Source organism: Lampetra planeri, chromosome 6 (assembly GCF_965212315.1).
Source record: "Lampetra planeri chromosome 6, kcLamPlan1.2.h2, whole genome shotgun sequence".
In the NCBI taxonomy this organism is placed as follows: Eukaryota; Metazoa; Chordata; class Hyperoartia; order Petromyzontiformes; family Petromyzontidae; genus Lampetra; species Lampetra planeri.
Genome location: NC_136112.1, coordinates 7,931,209 through 7,951,447, shown reverse-complemented (window position 1 = coordinate 7,951,447; position 20,239 = coordinate 7,931,209).

Here is a 20,239-nt window from a genome sequence, read left to right as displayed (position 1 = left end):
CAAGTGCTGTTAGCGAGCACCTATATGAAGGCCGGCACGGCACACGAGGGCGTGGGTAGCCAAGAGCACCCCCGGCCGCCTTTGTCTTCCCAGCGGTGATGTTTACACACCGCGCCAGGTACCATGCCCGGCCGCCTTTGTCTCCCCGGCGGTGATGTTTACACACCACAAAAAGGTACTCATTTGAGGCTGAGCCAACCTAGGGGAGGCCCATGACCGGTTCAGATAATCGTCACTGGTGTTGGCCATGAGTGGGAATAGAACTCGGGCGGCCGGGTTCGGAGCGCACCATGCTAACTGCCACTCTACAGTACCACACACATACACACACAAGTACACATACACACAAGCACAAGTATACATACACACAGGCACAAGTACACACAGACGCACGTACACATCACAGACACACACACAGACACACACAGACAGAAGTACACATACATACACACACAGAAGTACACACACAGACGCACGTACACACACACAAACTCAAGTACACACACACAGACGCACACGTGCCGCTGGAAATGTGGACGTGATACGGTGTGTCATACAACACGCAATTGGCTCATTCATCGTGACGATCATAATGATCACGACAATGTGATATCTCGCAATGTATGTAATAACCCATCATCGCCATCACCACGACCACCAACGATCGTTATTAAAAGTAAATGTTTATCGCACGATTCAATGTCACCTCGATCATCATGATGATGGATGGCAATGTGGGTTTTAACATAATCCCCATGGTGGTCGCGGTGATGATGGAGATAATGATGCTGATGGATGAGTAGTAAATGATAAAGATGACGATTATGATGATGGTGGTTACAATAACCATCAAGGTACTTGTTTTACCATCATCATACAACTTGACATTTCGTTATTTAGTAACCGTTGATGGAGTTGAATGAACGATACCACTGCCCCGGTATAGATAGTCTGACATAGGTCTATTATTGCGAGGTGACCAAACTGATGATGATGATGATGATGTGACAAAGATGACGAAATTCGGACGTAAATTTGCATCTTAATGTATCCGGAACTACGACGGCTTTTCAAACTCTGGGCAAACGCGCACACAGGCGGCTTAATGAACACAATGGAATGTGTATTGTCAAATAAATAAATAACGACTGCTTACAGCAACAACAATAATACTAGTGGCGGTGGCATCATCAGAGACTACGCAGCCACCAGGCAATCCTCTTATCTTGTATTTAAATAACGCCTTCATCCAGGGCGTTTCACGAGGGTTATAAGTGGTACAATGAAGTGAGTTAAAGTTGATGTGGTGGATAGGGCTGGGGGTATGGTGCGGGATGGTTATTGCGAACGGGAATTACGGGGGTACCTCGGGATGGAGGGAAGGATGAGCCAGGGAGAAGAGATGATGGCTCTTGAGGGAGGAGCGGAAACTGGACAGGGAGGGTCAGTTTAACGCGTAGGCTCGCTTCACGTGGAGGGGAAGTTCGTGCCAGTGCAAGGGGCTTGGCAGGTAGGGACAAGGAGCGGAAACAACGGGAGGAGCAGAACAGATTTAGAGCTTACGTTCAGCTCGCATGCTCGGACGTCCACGTTCACACCAAACGAACGACGCTAATGAATGATTGTTCTGCCTGACGTTGTTAAAGCCACGCGGTGCACGGCTCGCTATAGCGCGGGGTCTGCTTCGGTGTCTTTTCGCGAGCTCTCGATGCAGAAAACCGACAACACGCGTTGCCAACAGCACGATACTGAAGATCGTTAAAAAAATAAAACCACGCATAATAGTCGACGTTTTTGGGAAATGACACGCCTTCCGTTCTCTCTGTTATGCAGTGACAATAGGCGACGTTTCGGCCAACGGCCCTGCTTCTCATTCTCTCGCCTATTGTCACAGATGCTTTCATCTTCAGGACAGTGTTGTTTGAAGAGTGTGCGGAATATTTACAGATTTATTTGTGCTCGTGCACCACTGCGCCACTGCATTTTTACTTGCTGTGGTTGTTCCACCGGATGAAGATTGCTTGTGTTGCGATCGAAACGTAGTGATTCGTTTCATTTTATTTTTATTACTACCTAAGTGACTTTACCGAAAGATGCTGTCGGTTTGTCTGATTCCCCCTCCCCCCCCCCCCCCCCCATAAGTTCAATGACACCACCGGTAGGCGGTTTACCTGTGATTGGAAAACCAGAAGCGGGACCCGCGTGCCTCCCGCCTATGGCTCGGTGCGATCCTCCGACTGCATTTGTCTTCTAAGGCAGCGATCCCCACCCCCGGGCTGGTACCGGTCCGTGGCCTGTTAGGAACCGGGCCGCACAGCAGCAGGAGGTGAGGGCGGTGAGTCCGCGCGTGGAACCCGCCCCCATCGTTTTATTATTCACCACTTCCGTCCGCGCCTCTCTCCCGCACTGCGCACTCGTCTCAGTCACAGTGTTGGTAAGCCCACAAGCTGCTAAACCCTGGCCAAAGTTAGTAAAAAACAAACGTCGCCGGAGAGCTTCTTTGAAAAGGGGGAAAGACCCAATGATGAACCCCCCCGCCCCCCCCCCCGGTCCGTGGAAAAATTGTCTTCGACGAAACCGCTCCCTGGTGCCAAAAAAGTTGGGTACCGCTGCGTCTAAGGACACCGCGGTGCTAATGTGGATGGCCCGCTGGTGCATGGGGTTCGACCACAGTGCGCGATGGAAACACAGCGACTCGTTTTGTTTAAAACATTTGCAGGCCGCGTCAGTGGCCAGTGATGTCTGAAGCGGTGCAGAGAACCACGCGTTCATCAACCGGTACTTGATGGAGGAGGAGGGGCGGGAGGGGGCTTAATTCAGCAGTGGATTGACAAAGGCAGACGGTTAATACATCGTACCAATCTGGCAGTATCCATTGTCCACGACGCACGGCGATAGAGACGACAGATATTCTCTTACAGCCCTTTGTCAAGTCAATGATCGGGGTGAAGTCCTCTCCACACCGTGTCGGTCATGGAGGTTGTTTAAACCATACTCGCCGCAGAAAATGAGAACCTGGTGTGCTGCGTAAACATCGCCACTGGGAATACAAAGGCGACCGGGCGTGGTGCTGGCCACCCACCCACTCGTGTGCCGTGCCGGCCTTCATAGGTGCTCGCTAACACCAATGGCCCCAACAGTCTGTAAATGTTATACGGTAGATCCTTGTAATTGTCTAAAACCATCTTTCACCACGCTCGTCCGTTCTGGTTGGTAGCGGGGATGGGGGAGGGGAGCCGTACCCGTTCAGATATCACCCGCCGTTGATGATACGCGTGGCAGGGAATTGAACTTAGCTTCGCCGGGATTCACAGCGCGGTGCGCCAACCACTTGCGCCACCGCTCCACCTCTGGACAGATTCACCGGAGCGATTATTCTAAATTTCATGCACCGCTGACTCCGCGCTTCTTATTCAAGGACAGGCTTAGGCCCATCTGACTCCACTCATGCGCCTATGTCTGACCGTGAAAAATTGTCCACGTGCTTTAACCGGCACTACAATCACAATCGTGATTGCAATCCCCAGCCTCCTGCTCTAGAACTACCTCCGCTTCACCAACAAGCAACGCGCAGTGCCTCTCTCTCTTCCTCTCTTCGTGGCCAGCGACTCTCAAAGTGCGCACGCACGCCGTCTCTCTATTTAAGGCCTCGAGACAGAGGCGTGATTTCTCTGTGTGCCTATGTGTGCCTATGTGTTTCTCTCTCTCTCTCTCTTTATGTATCTCTGTGATATCTGTCTCTACTTATATGTCTGTCTATATGTCTCTGGTTCTGTGTTTGTCTCTCTCTCAAATTTAACATTCTCAGGAAGAACGTAATCAACCAGGTAGGGTGTTGACTGTTATGTTATCCGACTCTGTTGTATTACATTACATTTCTAAGTATACTAGATTTGTGTTTCTATTTCATTTATACCTGATGACGATTGCTTGTGTTGCAATCGAAACGTCGTATGCTAGTATTTAATTTATTATTTTCTCTTTATACGTGACTTTACCGAAAGAACCAAAGAGTAGAGTCTTCATTCTAATTTGTCGAGGCCGGTGTCAGAATGGCAGTCGAACGAGGGAGAGGGTACGCCTACGAGAGGACGACCCCCGCCACGGTGCTGGAATCGATTGTGATCAGTTGACGAGCGAGACGGATTAAAGTACTCGCTGAACCGTGAGAGCTGCACATGTGGTGGCGGCGGGTGGGGGGCCGGTGCCTTTTATCTAGCAGTGGAAAGCCACTGATGATGATGATGTTGTTATTTCTACCTACGTGACTTCACCGAAAGAACCAAAGAGTATGGATTCCTGCAGTCACGAAAGCTTCAAAGCAAGATCGATATTCAAATAGCTTCGGCATTGTTGTCGCGGTTGGGTATCGGCACAGCGTGTCCCTTGTAACACAGAGGCTGGCTCTGTTGGTCTCCAGCTCCTCTCTCTCTGCGCTGTGCTGGCGCGAGAGAGCTTTGTGCGGACGCAACTCGGGGAGGAGGAGAGGCACAGAGACGTGGCGCATTTTAACAAGAGGTTGACGACGCACACACACACACAGAAACAAACAAAGATGACACCCCCCGCCCCCGCCGCGGTACAGCCAAAGCAGACGTTTTGGGTCAGGTGCGAGTAACAGCTATGAAGGCCGAGACGTCACACGACGGGGTGGGGGGGAGTGGCGAGCACCACGCCCGGCCGCCTTTGTCTCCCCTCGTGGCGATGTTTTACACACCGCGCACCAGGGAACTAATTTTGAGGCTGAGTTCGCGTTAAGGGAGGGGCCAGAGGAGCGGTTCGGATAATTCGCCCACTATCTATTGGTCGCGAGCGGGAATCGAACTCGGGTCGCTAGGTTTCAGTCGAGCAGCGCGCGCTAACCGCTGCACTAACCGCTCCTTTGTATGATCATTGTATGATAATTGGATGATCATTGTATGATCATTGTATGATCATTGGGTGATCATTGTATGATCATTAGATGATCATTGAATGATCATTGTATGATCATTGGATGATCATTGGACATAACTATTCTTGGGTCTTTCGGTAAAGTCACGTAGATAGGTTGAACTACGACGTTTCGATCACAATGCAAGCAATTTTTTTCCTCCTGATGACGATCGCTTTTGTTGTGATCGAAACGTCGTAGTTCAACCTATCTACGTGACTTTACCGAAAGACCCAAAGAATATGAATTCCTGCAGTCACGAAAGCTTTAAGTCAAGATTGAAACACTGAACTGTTTTTGTTTTACCAGGTAAAGCCCACTGAACTTTTATAGTTCGTTTCTGCAGCAGAAGCAACGTGGCCACAAATGATAGCTCAGCGAAGTGGCTTATCACATACTCTAAACGCATGTTTCTAAATGTGGAGGGAAAAACCGGAGGTCCTGGAAGAAAATCCACGCGACCACGTGGAGAACACGCGTTCTCCAAATACACAGCCTATTATGGCAGAACCACCAAACAAGGTTAGGCCACTGCATCCTCACACGCACACGCACGCACGTGTCCAAAGGCGTGCCTGCCACGTGTCTTCACATCGTCCTTTCTTCCACGTGTCCTCGACCCGCGAGGGTGGTAGGGTCGGGGCGGGCGGGAGGTGTTGGATGATCCCCCCCCCCCCCTTCTCAAGGGAACATATGCGACCAAATCCCATTTAATGAACGCACACGATGCACGTACGTTGATATGTGGAACTTCGTTGGCACCGTACGTAGCCAACCGCGCTCGTAGGAGGTGCGGGAAATGGTCTCGTCCGAGCTCGGAAGCCGAGCAGGTCTGATCCTGGCTAGAGCTTTGATGGGTTGACACACGCACCATGGGTCGCTGTGACGCGTGCCGGATGAAAGTCCGTTGCGTAAGCCGTACCTTGTCCTGTGTTCTCCGCACACGAGGACACACATTGGTATTTGCGTCGATCGATGTGCGGCGTATGTGGAGACACAGGACGGAGTTCGACTCATTCATGATGCGTCTACAGCTCTTGTCAATGACAGCTGGTAACCCAACAGCGGCCGTGGCTGGAGCACGTGACCACTGTTTCATTGCTTTTATGGCTTTATTTTGGTGATTTTCGATACGTTTTTTGGTTTGGCCATGTTTGTTTGTTGTAGTACAGAGTTCGACTGATGGCCTTAATCTAAGTTGTCTTGTGGTTGCTGTTGTTTGACTTGCATCCCACTGGGGTTTTTGCACATTTTTGTGTACGGTGCTTTTTCTGCAATATTTGACTGTCTTTTCATGGATTTTCTGTTTGCACTCAGTCACATATTCATTTTAAGATTGTTTTTGTTCATGTTTTTGTTTTTTGTTTGTTGCGGTTGCATCCGATTCAAGAGCCGAATGGCTCACAGGGCTATACCAAATTAATGAACTTGAACGTGGCTGCCTGTAACCCGGCACTGTGGAGGCAGCGAGGGGTTGGTGGGTCACCGAGCACAGAACGTTGTGCAACTCCCTTCCCGTGAGCTTCGAGGAGGTTGCCATAGCCTGGCTCGTCACAGCAAGTGGGACTAATCGCCGTCTGTTTACATCTGTGCGGGGTATAGAGTGTTGCCCCCTTTCCTCCCACGCATATAAACGACTCATCATTAATTGGCCGAACACATCTCGGAATATAAACTCAAATGCACGACCCTCTTGAAAGAGAGTTCCACGACTCACTTTGGCTCTCCTCGATAAGGACATTTGTTCAACAAATCTGACTGCTCATGAGAGCCGGAAGATTGAAATCAGCGCAGGGTTCATACTCTTAGTTCTTTCGGTAAGGATTTATACTAAGAGTATGGATCCTTGCAGTCACGAAAGCTTCAAATCTAGAATCAGTGCAGGGGTTGGCTCGCTTAAACAAATGTTGCAAGTTAATATTTGGCTTGTAAAGACAAAAGGCCGATGATAAAAAAAAATGCATTTATTTGTGGACACACAGACTGGCATTCTGCTCGTGCAGTGTATACTTTGATGGGGGATCTCCATCTAGGGCTTGCCAGGTGTTGTAGGCGTGGGTCTGCGAGGTGTGGCCAGGAGATGGCAGTGCTGAGCATCCTCGGGTTCTTCGCATTGCAAAAACAAAGATTCCCCGTATAGCCTCTAACCGACTGTTGAGGCAAGTGCTGTTAGCGAGTAGCACCTATGAAAGCCGGCAAGGCACAGGAGGGGGTGGGTGGCCAGCACCACGCCCGGCCGTCTTTGTCTCCCCGAGTGGCGATTTTTTTTTTAACACACCGCACCAGGTACTCATTTGAGGCTGTGCGGCATTGCTCACACATTAAGACACACTTTGCTCACGAGTGAAATTGACCAAACGTGTCAATGTGGGCTGGTCCCTCCTGCAAACAAGCGTCGCGTAAGACTGTGCGCGATACTTTCCTGGGTAAACATTTTACATTGTTACGGATATGGGTATAACAATGCATTCATCAACGTATCAGTATCGAGTTAAGTCTCACTAAACATGCATCGCATGTATCGTGAGACTTAATCGATACGTCCAACACCTGCAAGGAATCGCGCCTGTAAACATGGACGCGTGTTCGATTTACGCAAATGATGTGCACACGTGATCGTGATAGGTGGCAGCTGCTTTGGAGGTGGTCTTCATCCAGCAGCAGATTGTTCATGGCTGATAATGATGTAAGGCAAATAACAATGTCCACATTACAATGAAAAAAAAAACTCCAAATGACACTCCAAAATTAAAGAATATTAATATATGCTTGAATCAAATCGGCGTGGCCGTGGCTATGGGGGTGGAGGGATTATTGTTACACCCAGGGGCTTCATTTCATTCGGCGCTATTATTTAAAAAACAATTTCACATCCAGTACATCTCTCGCTCACGGTTGTGACGATGCGTCACGATGTTCCTACCACTCCTCTCATTCAGCTCTGGTTACACAGCTAATTGTCACACACATACACGAACATATAATGTGTGTGCGTGCGTGCGACGATCTTTAGCCCGGGTTACACCCGCACTTCCGATCCGCACGGTTGGCTACGTACGGTGCGAACGAAGTTCTTCTACATCACGGCACATGGGCACATTTGGTGTAGCTGTCAAGTGCGCAGGCGGTGCAACTGCGTCGGGACAACAGCCCGGAAGGAGTAACACAAGTACGAGGTTGTGAATAAGGGGCCGTCCATAAATGACGTCACGCACCTAGGGGGGGGGGGGTCAGACATTTGTGACGATGTGTGACGGCGGGGGGGGGGGGTGAGAAATGTGACGTCAAATAAAAATGCGCAACTTTAAATAAATATAGACAACACGTTCTACTTAATTAAATAGACTTTTCAATAAATGTTTTCTCCTACAACATCAGAGTGCAGCGCCACATTAAATACGCACTACAATGACAATAGTTTAAAGCGATTTGAAGCATGTTTTATTTTCAAAATGGAAATATGTTTTATTTTGGGGGGGGGCAGAGCTTTGTGACGTCAAATTTGAGGGGGGGGGGGTCTGACTTTTTGTGACGCCGTGTGACGGGGGGAGGGGGGGGGTCAAAAATCGTCCAAAATCGCTTGACGTCATTTATGAACGGCCCCTAACTGTGCGTCGGAGGAGTGGAGGGGGAGGGGTAATTGGAAGAGGGAGCGACCCTATTTCATTCCTTGCACGAGGGACCACCACCCCCTCCTCCCGTGCCAGCCACGTTACGCCCCCTGCATGCATATGCAGATGGTTGCATTACGGATGCCCCGGGTAACCGCTTGTACACGCGCCGTCTCTACGAGTCCCCAAGCGCGCAGCTTTTCTTACCCACCCCGCGACACCCCCCCCCCCCCCAGCCCAGCCAAGCCCCGTGATAAATGTCGTGGCCTTCCCCCTCTCCTTTGGCCCCGACTGCGCCAACAAAAACTAGTAGCCTGACCCCGGGGGCCAGGCTATTAGCCGATATTAAAACACGGTCCACCCTGGCGGCTGGCGGTAAATTGCGGAGTCTTCGTTTATCTCGTAATGGGATCGTCGCCGTGTCTCGGCGTCCGCGTGCATCCGTAGTGTTATTACTGTTGTTGTCTTGGTATTGGCTGGGTAGTCGTGGCCCGCAGTTGACCCATGTATAGATATTTAGCAACGTGGTGCAGGTGCAGTACTGCTGGCCGCACGCGCTCGCTCGAGAGAGAGAGCTCAAGACAGCTCCCCCAAGACGGTATTTTGGCCTACTTCTCCTCGCTGGCCATGACGTCTTGGGTGGCCGTGTGGATACACCGCGCTTTGACACGCGCCGACTCACAGTACTGCGGTGAATGCGTTCACGCGAGAGAATTTGGCCGCTGTAGATGTTCACGTGATAAGCCACTTAGTAGAGCAAGCTTTTGCGATCGCCAGGTCGCTTCTGGGAAAAAAAGAGCTACTACATAGCTCAGTGGGCCTTAGCTGGTAAAATAAAAACATATGTATGTTGATTTCGATTTAAAGCTTTCGTGACTGCAGGGATTCATCTTCTTGATTCTTTCGGTAAAGTCACGTAGAAGGGAAATAATAAAATAATACAAATAAAACATAATAAAATAATTCCCACGACGTTTCGGCCACAACGCAAGCAGCCGTCCTCAGGTGAAGACAGCGTCATTAAGACGCTGTCTCCCCGACAGACCTGGTCTTCACCTGAGGACGGCTGCTTGCGTTGTGGCCGAAACGTCGTGAGAATTATTTTATTATGTTTTATTTTTATTATTTTATTATTTCCCTTCTACGTGACTTTACCAAAACAACCAAGAAGATATGTATGTTGTGTTCTTTTTAATTCAACTGCCGTGCTGGGGGTAGGTGGAAGCGAACCGGCAACCTGTGGATCGTAAGTCCACGGCACAATGAATATTTACGAGGCTTGTTAAATAAATTATTATACTTCCGTTCCGTATAGCAACATACATGTTTGTTGAACTTCTTTCGTACCGCACGCAACCAACCGTGCTAATTGGAGGTGCGAAAAATATAACCACATGTTTGTGTTAGTCTATCTGCCTGTTTACTTTCGACATAGTTTAATCACTCGCATACGCGACACGCATCATTAAAACTAACTCTCTGGTTGTGCTTTCGCAGTAGCAGCAGCAGTGGCAGGAAGGAAAATCGGGACCGGGTTTCGACTTTCTGAGCCTTTCTAGCAGAGCGAGGCTTCTGAAATAAATACGAAATGCTGTTGGCCCGAACACTCCTTTGAAACGGCGGGACGCTGTTGTGTAAGCAATCGGGGAGAGGTGGAACAACGATGGGTCTCGCACTGCCCTGTGACCATGGTCACCTGAGTTAGATTCCCAAAGAAGACAAAGATCCCTCGTGTAGCCTGAACAGACTGTTGGGACAAGTGCCGTTAGCGAGTAGCACCGAAGGAGGCCGGCACGGCACACGATTGTGTGTGTGTGTTCAGGACCACGCCTTTGTCTCCTCAGTGATGATAATGACTACCCACTGCATCAGGTACTCATGAGAGGCTGAGTCGACCTCGGGGAGCCCCAGGACCGGTTGAAATATTTGCAACTATTATCGATCCTGAGCAGTAATTGAACTCGGGTTCGCCGGGTTTGTGCCACGTTCAACATCACCGTCAAGTGATACCCGAGCCGGTCCTGGGCGATTGCCACCTTTTTTTTAAACACCAACCCGCACTGGCCAACGTGGTTGCCGTCTGTTCAAATAACTCCCACACGGTGGGCAGAGGCGTTCATCCAGCAGTTGGATTGGACATTTTTGATCTTAAAAATAATCCCGTATGCAGCACCGTAATGAATTTGTGTACCGTATATATATAAGCGGCTTGGACAGGACACGCTAAAGGGATAACGCCCGATGGTTAATAGTAGTGACGGAGTTACAGCCAAGGAATGTAATGCATCCGGGTGTACTTATAACGAGGAGATGGAGCGATTAAATCAGCGCACTTAAAGCTGCTGTGGTCGGATAGTTGTTACATCGCAGAACCGTGAGAGACGGCGATGGCTTGGAGTTGGCTTCATCCAGCAGTGGATTGATTATCAAGGAGGGCGGGGGGGGAGCTTAATTTTTCCATGGATTTTCACAGAGCCCCCCAACACCACAGACCCCCATCCCCGCCCACCTGTTCCCCCCACTCCGGCAGTGGGTGGGATCGGTGGGAACACATTTTGTCCAGAGTTCAGCCCTGGACAGCTACCGTTGTAATTAAGCCCTCATTATTATGATGATGGTGACGGCTGCACGCGCACACACACACGCACCTGTGCGCACCAACTGCCCTCTGTAAGGCGCGCGCCGCGAGGTGTGAACATTCCGTGAGGCCACGCGAGCCGCGATGTCAACGGGGTCCGGTCACCACCAGAGACAGCGTGCAGGGCGGAGGAAGTTCCTCTTCCCCCGGTGGAGGCGGTGTTCTTGGTGTGTATTGGCCGTGCGTATATGTACGTGCGTTGAACTTCTTTCGCATCGTACGTAAGCCAACGGCGCTAATCGGAGGTGCGGGTAAATGTGAATTCCGTCTTCTGTATCTAAATACAAATGTTCATCTCTGTCTCAGTTAATTTCGGTGAAAACTACGGCAGCAGCTCTTCACGCAGAGCTCGCGGCTGTTGCAAACGATGTAGCCGAGGAGCGAGCCGCACGAGACTCATCGGCGGTGCCACGGCGGTGAGATGTTAACTCCCTCGCCTGGTGCACAGGAGGTCGTGGGTTCGATCCCGACACTGACGATGCCGGTATAAATTTCGATTTAAAGCTTTCGTGACTGCAGGGATTCATCTTCTTGGTTCTTTCGGTAAAGTCACGTAGAATGGAAATAATAAAATAATAAAAATAAAACATAATACAATAATTTCCATTCTACGTGACTTTACCGAAAGAACCAAGAAGATGATGCCGGTATATTTGGAGTTTGCATGTCTCTCCCCTCCGTGGTCACGTGGATTTTTCTCCGGGTCCTCCGGTTTTTCCCTCCACATTTAGAAACGTGCGTTTAGAGTGTTTTGTTGCAATCAATTTCCACACGTGATAAGCCACTTCGTTGGGCTATGATTTGTGGCCAGGTCGCTTCTGAAAAACAGCTATATAGGCTCAGTGAGCCGTACCTGTTAAAATAAAAAATAAATGTCTTTATAGAAGCTCCGGTGAGTCATTCACTCCTCAGCAATCCACTCCCCGTCAACTCCCCCCGCTTCCTCTCGTCTAGCGCAGGGCACGAAACAAAAGAATCCCATGGCATTGTTCGCAGGAGCGCGCCTTTGTTCGCTTGCTTGACCGAGCGTCATCATTGTCGATTATTCAGTGGTATGTGCGCTTCTCTTTCTACACACTGTGCTGGAGTATGCGTGCACCGAATAACCTGCAATTCATTTGCAGGCGGTTGTCAATTCGCTATCGGATTAAGGTCTGCACAGTCCGGAGGATGGCTGATGGACGGTTTGCGTGACCATACTTCACCACGCTGGGCAGTCAGTGCGGGCTTTAGTACAGGGGGCACGTGAAGTGGGGGGGGGGGGGGTAGCAGGAAGAACATTGTACCGATTTAAAGCTTTCGTGACTGCAGGGATTCATCTTCTTGGTTCTTTCGGTAAAGTCACGTAGAAGGGAAATAATAAAATAATAAGAATAAAACATAATAAAATACAATTCTCACTGTGAGAATTGTCTTTTTTTATGTTTTATTTTTATATTTTAATAAATATGCGTGCACATATAAAACATAATATATATGCACGCATATTTATTAAAATATAAAAATAAAACATAAAAAAAATACAATTCTCACTGTGAGAATTGTATTTTATTGTTTTATTTTTATTAAAATATAAAAATAAAACATAATAAAATACAAATCTCACTGTGAGAATTGTATTTTATGATGTTTTATTTTTATTATTTTATTATTTCCCTTCGACGTGGCTTTACCGAAAGAACCAAGAAGATACATTGTACCGGTGTAGATATCACTCGCCACTGATGTGAGTAGCGCTCTTGAAGGCAACTTGTCGCATTGGACCAGGCAACAGTCAGTAAGACGGAACGCGTTCTTTGCGAATCGCCGTACACGCACGCATAACGGACGTGATGAGTTGTCAGAATATTTTGAGGTCGGGGGTATTAAGTGTCTTGCACTTAGAATTCACACTCATCTTGCTTTAAAATGCAATAATAGACTCTTATCCTTGACACCAATTTTGTTTTTTAAATCCGTGCATAAAGACTGGGATTCAATATTGAATGAGTGGTTTCAATGTACTGTATTAATTTATATATTTTTCAAAATCTCGCACTCAACGTATTTTAACACCCCCCCCACAGCAGCAGCAGGACGTGTATCTTCACAAGAGCGGTGTATTTTACGTAAACTCTAATTTGCCCTCTATTTGAATTTACCTGCCGGGTGTTAAGCCTAACCGAGTGATATGAGGCAAAGGCGAGGGACGACCCACATTAGTGTAACAATGCCTATTGAGGTGACCCCCTCGCTGAAACATATCTCGATACTGGTAAATGGCACGAGGCATGAGAAAACTTCGCTCAAAGGCTTAGCGATCCCAAGCAGATCAAGGGTCCCCGGATTTGTGATTTTTTTTTCACCGACTATATCCTAATAAACGTGCAAATCTAACCGACAATCAGAATATTAACGTCTTATGTCCCTCTAGTCGCCGTGTTTAGTTTGCTGTTCTTCCCCAGTCCCTCCGATTAACATGTTTGGCTACGTACGGTGTGAAAGAAGTTCAACGTGCATGCATACCTTGTATAAGCATCGCTATTCTCTCATCTCAATACGGCTCTATCATTTTTATCTAGATATGGGGGTGTGGGAGGTCCCCAACATAATTTCTCCACTGGCCTTTCCGATAGGCGAGCACTCCAGCACCACCACGACAGCCGGGCACAATGTCACACATCTCACTTCGCCACGATGTTGCCAGCGGTAAATATTTGCTCACGCAGTTGCATTGCGGGCTTGCGCGCCCGCTGCGGTTAACAATGTCCCGTGATGAGTCTCCGCTTGTGAGAGAGGAGGAAGGGGAGGGAGGTTAAGCGTGGATCAATGAACCGTACACCTGCACCGGTGGGATGGAGGGAGGGAGGGTGGGAGGGAGGGAGGAGATCACGTAATTGGAGATAAAACGTAGCGTGTGTCCCAGTGCGTTCAGCACTGGGAGTGGGGGTCGTGCAGCGGTTAGCGCGCTGCGCTACGAACCCGGCGGCCAGAGTTTCAATTCACGCTCACGGCCAACGCCGGAAATTATTATCTGGACCGGTCCTGGGCCTCCACTAGGTTGACTCAGCCTCAACTGAGTACCTGGTGCCGTGTGTAAACATCGCCACTAGGGAGACAAAGGCGGCCGTGCGTGGTGCTGGCTACCCCACCCCCTCGTGTGTCGTTCCGGCCTTCATAGGTGCTCGCTAACAGCACTTGTCCCAAAAGTCTGTTACAGCTATAGGCGGAATCGTTGTGTTAGCATTATCGGCTACGATCTACACACTGCTCATTGAAGCCTCCCCAAGGCCCATCGCCACCTCTCACGAAACTCAATCACGAAAGGCAACGTATCAAATGTGTTGAAAGAAAAACTTTGAGAGAGAAAAAAAAGCAAGTTTAGATGACCTTCTATCAGTGGCGTAGCGTACTGCCATGGCCCCCTCGTGCCAGAAAATGAAATGCCTCCCCCTGCTCCCCCCAAGAAGCCCCCCCTCGCCCAAAGTAGCCCCCACCTCCCCCCCCAAAGTAGCCCCCACCTCCTCGCCCCTAGTAGCCCCCCCTCCCCCATGTAGCCCCCACCTCCTCGCCCATCGTAGCCCCCTTCCTCCTAGTAGCCCCCCTCCCCCTAGTAGCCCCCCCCCCCCCACCTAGTAGCTCCCCCCTCCCCCTAGTGGCCCCCACCTCCTAGTAGCCCCCCTCCCCCTAGTAGCTCCCCCCCCTAGTAGCCCCCCCTCCTCCTAGTAGCCCCCCTCCCCCTAGTAGCCCCCCTCCCCCTAGTAGCCCCCCTCCCCCTAGTAGCCCCCCCCTCACCCTAATAGCCCCCCTCCCCCTAGTAGCCCCCCTCCCCCTAGTAGCCCCCCTCCCCCTAGAAGCCCCCCCTCCCCCTAGTAGCCCCCCCTCCCCCTAGTAGCTCTCCCCCCTCCCCCTCGTAGCCCCCCCTCCCCCCAGTAGCCCTCCCCACCACCTCCTATTCGATTCTCTGTGTCGCCTTATTTGAGCGCTGTGCAATTGCACGGCCTGCAAACCCAACGAGCTGCTGCCTGCTATGACAAAAAAAACAATGGTAAAGGTGCAGCCCTGCAATTGGCTTGCTCGTGCTCCTGCTGGCAGAAGAGGGCTTGTTCTCTCGGGAGCATTGCAGATAGCCCCAACTCTGTCTACTCTTTCAACGCTGCCTTGGCTATGGCCATGTGGCTCAAGAAAGAGAGACGTGAATAAATAGACATCCATCAACTACAGCGCGAAGTATGCGTTTATACAAATATCACCTTACGGCCTTAGCAGACCGTCGGGGCAATGGCTGTTTAGCGAGCACTAATGAAGGCCGGCACAGCGCACGAGGGGGTGCGTGACCAGCACCTGGGACGGCCGCCTTTGTCTCCCCAGTGGCGACATTTAAACACACCGCACCCAGGTAGCGAGGCGAGGCCCAGGACCGGTTCAGATCATCAACACCGGGTGTTGGTAGCCGTGAGCGGGGATCCAACTCGGTTTGCCGGGTTCGTAGCGCGGCTCGCTAAACCGCTACACTACCGCTCCCCCTTGTGTTCACGCACACAGAGGCGAAGATTCTCCCGTATAGCCTCACACGCCTCCGATTAGCGCGGTTGGCCATGTACGGCGCGAAAGAAGTTCAGCCTAGCATACGTACAATATACTTTTTGCCGGACAAAGTGCTGTTGGCGAGCACCTACGAAGGCCGGTACGGCTGGACGTTGTCTCCCCGAGTGGCGATGTCGACACACTGCACCAGGTGCTCGTTTGAGGCTGAGTCTACCTAGGGGAGGCCCAGGACCATATGTTTACACACACGTGCAATAATAATCGGCGTGTGATGGGGGCGCTTACCAAGCACGCGCGAGTGTGACACCACGGGCGCCGATAACTCCTCCTGCGTCGCGCGAGTGCCATCTTTTAGAGGAGGGGGGGGAGAAAAAACATCTCCCAAATGACACATCCATTTGGTCACGGTACGTGCGCACGTGTGCAGTTAATACGTCCCGTGGGACTGATCTCGTCTGGCGGAGCGCGCCCGCGTCTGCTGAATACTAAGGGTATAGAAGCGCACGTCTTTATCAACATTTTCGCTCGGCTCTCTTAGAAATGAAGGGCTTAATGATTTTTTTTACAGCGGTGTGCCGCTAACCCCCCCTCCACCCCCCACGTCACATTTCCCCTTTGTGGGAAGATGCGTTGGTGCTACGGGTAAAAGCCGTGAAGGCAAAACTCAACGAAGACTGTTTCATTTACCAGCTTAAGACCCACTGAGCTAAGAGCTTCTCTTTTCAGAAGCGACCTGATCTCACGTGATAAGTTCATCGATGTGGCTTATATCCTCATCATCATCACACGTGGGAATGTGATCTGCAGGAGCAAGCAGCCGAATAATCTTAATGTGGAGGGGTTGGCAAAAAAAAAACCCGGAGGAACCCCGAAGGAAAATCCACGCGACCACCAAGGCAACGGAAGAACACGCGGACTCCAAATATACAACAACAAGCATAGTCAGCGTCCGGGAAGGAACACCACACGTCTCCTCGCGTTTCAGCTGGCGAGGGAGAGAACATCTTCTTTAGGTATTTCAATAACGTCACGTAGATAGGGTCAAAGAAGATAACAAAAAAAACTTTTTTGTTAAAAATAACAACAAAAACGTTTTCTTCTTTTTTGTTATCTTCTTTGAATCTATCTGCGTGACTTTACCAACGAATATGAATTACTGCAGTCACGAAAGCTTTAAGTTAAGATTTAGGGAGAGAACATCTTCCTCGCTACGGAACGGGAAGGTGCAGCCCTGCAATTGCCCGCTCACGCCGCTGCTGGCGGAAAGAGGCTCCACTCAAAGAGAGATAGAGAGCTCCTCTAGAGAGGAGGGTAATTGACCTCCTCTATCACGCTGGCCAGACGACTCGGAAAGAGGTGGGGATATCCACACTTTACCCCACCACACGTGACAGAGGCGGGGGGGGGGGGTAACACAATTGACGATTGTTTGAATAACTGCGGCAGCAAATGACCGGTCCGAGACTACCGAGGGAGCGGTGGGTGCAGTGGTTGGCGCACTGCACTTATAACCCGGCAACTGCTTATTTATATTATTTGAGGTGAAGTGAATAGGCGAGTGATATCTGCACCGGGCATGACCCCCTTCCCCCCCTCCAACTACTTCACCAATCCACGTTGACCAGCGTGGTGAAGTATGGTCAAACGATCAATACAGAATGAAAGAGGCTGCGAGGAAGCCGAACGCATGCTCGTGCCTGGGCTACGAGACAGGCCACACTAAATACCGCAGTGCGTAAGCACTCTACGTATGCATGTTGAACTTCTTTCGCACCGTACGTAGCCAACCGTGCTAATCGGACGGGCGGGGGAAGGGCAACAACCTAAAAACAATAACGAGCAGTTCTAAACAAATTAGTTTTCAATCTAGATAATTTAAAAGTGTATAGCTCCCAGTGGCTTCCTGCTATCGGAGGGGAGAGCGTTCCAGACGGCCGCAGAAGCGCATCTGAAAGCGCCACGCGATGCGGTGACCGCCTTTGTTCGATTGTTAGACAAAAGCGGCTGCTGCGAGGATGACCGGAGTTTGCTCGATGGTTTATGATCCTTGACGAAATTAGCGCGGCGTTGTGGCTCATTTGTGGCAAGCACTTTGTGTGCAATGAGTGCGACCTTGTAATCGTGTATTCGTTCGGCAAAAACCGAAAGCAAATTGGCACGCATGTACCATGTACTCGATACGTGCCAATTGTTCGCCCAGGGATGAGTCTCAAGACTGATGCGTAATACCCTAAATAAACACACCGACTTCCATTATACAAATGTAATAAAAAAATAAATCGCTTTATTACATAGGACTATTGGCCTTCTGGGCTCGCATTAACCAACATAATGTTTGTTTAAGCAAACACGGGGTTATTCAGAATGCTCCATAGTACAGCGCGTGTTTTGGCGTGCGGGGAAACACCGGGCAGTGTTCCATGATAAACGCACGCGCACGAAAGGCCTGGGGGGGGGGGGGGGGGGGGCTGGGGCGTGAACACACTCAGAGTTCCGCACAGATGGATTCAATCAACTCCGGAGTGGATGCAGCGAGTGGACCCAAATCGTACCCTCATCTTGGAGGACAGTCTGGGTTGTTTGTCAATTTCGTGTCCAAAGCTCCCCTCCCCTCCCCCCCCAAAAAACACACCCCACACCCACCAACATCCAGTGCGCTCACAGTGCGTATAATAACATTAAAGTGTAATACAAAGTGTACGTTTAGTCTCCCTGTCCCGTGCATCTCTCTCAACTGTGTCCCGCGTAAGTGCTCACGGCCGAGATGAGAAGTGGCAGCATTCAATATGTATGCGCAAGAGGAGTTAACACGCAACTTCGGAGGCTATTATGACCTGTCCGTCGGCATGACAGCGCTCGGATTGGGATTAATATGAACGGGGACCCCGCCGCACTCGAGCGAGCGCGCGCATCTCTGTGTGCGCGCGCGTGTGTATTGTTGCGGAGCGGTGGCGCAGTGGTTAGCGCACCGCGCTAACACACCACGTGACGATTATATCTGAGCCAGCCACGCGTGGGTCTCCCTTACGTTTGCGTGTTTAGATTTGCGGAGGCGGCAGTGTGGTGGTGATGGTTCGCAGTGACGACTGTCTGAAGCAGTCCTGGGCCTCTCCTAGGTCGGCTCAGCCTTAAATGAGTACCTGGTGCGATGTGTGAACATCGCCACTGGGGAGACAAAGGCGGTCGGGCGTGGTGCTGGTCACCCACCCCCTCGTGTGCCGTGCCAGCCATCATAGGTGCTCGCTAACAGCACTTGACCCAATAGTATATTAATGTTATACGGGGGATCTCTATCTGTGTATTATTGGGAGTGGTGGCGCAGGGGTTAGCGCATTGCGCGACTAACCCAGCGGCCCCGAGTTCGATTCCTACTCATAACGAAATGACGTCGGTGACAAATATCTGCACCGGTCATGGTCTTCCCCATAGGTCGACTCAACCTAAAATAAGTACATCTAGTACGGTGTGAAAAACATCACTTGTGGTGAGACAAAGGCGGCCGGGCGTGGTGCTGGCCAACCCACCTCCTCGTGTACTGCGAGAAACTCGCCAAAAGGAATCACCTCCAACACAGCCCGTTAAAGACTATACAGGGGATCTTTGTCTTTGTGTGTCTGCGCCTGTATTTACGCGTATTTGTCTGTGTGTGCGTGTGTGTGTGTACATGTGTCTGTGTGCTCGCTAACAGCACTTGCCCCTACAGTCTGTTAAGGCTATATGGGGGATCTTTGTCTTTTGTGTGGGGAGCGGTGGTGTAGTGGCTAGCGCTACGCTGCGCTACGAACCTGGCGACCCGGGTTCGATTCACTGTCACGGCCAACACCACCAGTGACGATTATCTGAACCGGTCCTGGGCCTCCTCTAGGTCGACTCAGCCTCAAATGAGTACCTGGTGCGGCGTGTAAACATCACAACTAGGGAGACAAAGGCGGCCGGGCGTGGTGTTGGGCACCCACCCCTTCGTGTGCCCTGCCGGCCTTTATAGGTGCTCGCTAACAGCACTTGCCCCAACAGTCTATCAGTCTCTACGGGGCATCTTTGTCTTTTTTTCAGCACTTGTCCCAAAAGTCTACGAAGGATATATGGGGGGAGGGGGATCTTTGTGTATCTGCGTCTGTACGTGTGTGCGTGTTTGTCTTTGTATGCGCGTGTATGTGCGTGTGCGTTTGCGCGTGTGTATTGGGCGTGCGTGCGTGTGCGTGCGTGTGTGCGTGTGTGCGTGCATGTGTGTATTGGGCGTGCGTGTGTGTGCATGCGTGTGTGCGCGTGTGCGTGCGTGTGTTTGCGCGTGCGCGTGTGTGTGCGTGCGCGTGTGCGTGTGTGTGCGTGCGCGTGCGTGTGTGTGCGTGTGTATTGGGCGTGCGTGTGTGCGTGCGTGTGTGTGCGTGTGTGTGCGTGTGTGTGCGCGTGTGCGTGTGTGTGCGTGCGCGTGCGTGTGTGTGCGTGTGTATTGGGCGTGCGTGTGTGCGTGCGTGTGTGTGTGTGCGTGTGTGTGCGTGTGTGCAGCACTTGCCCCAAAAGTCTACGCGG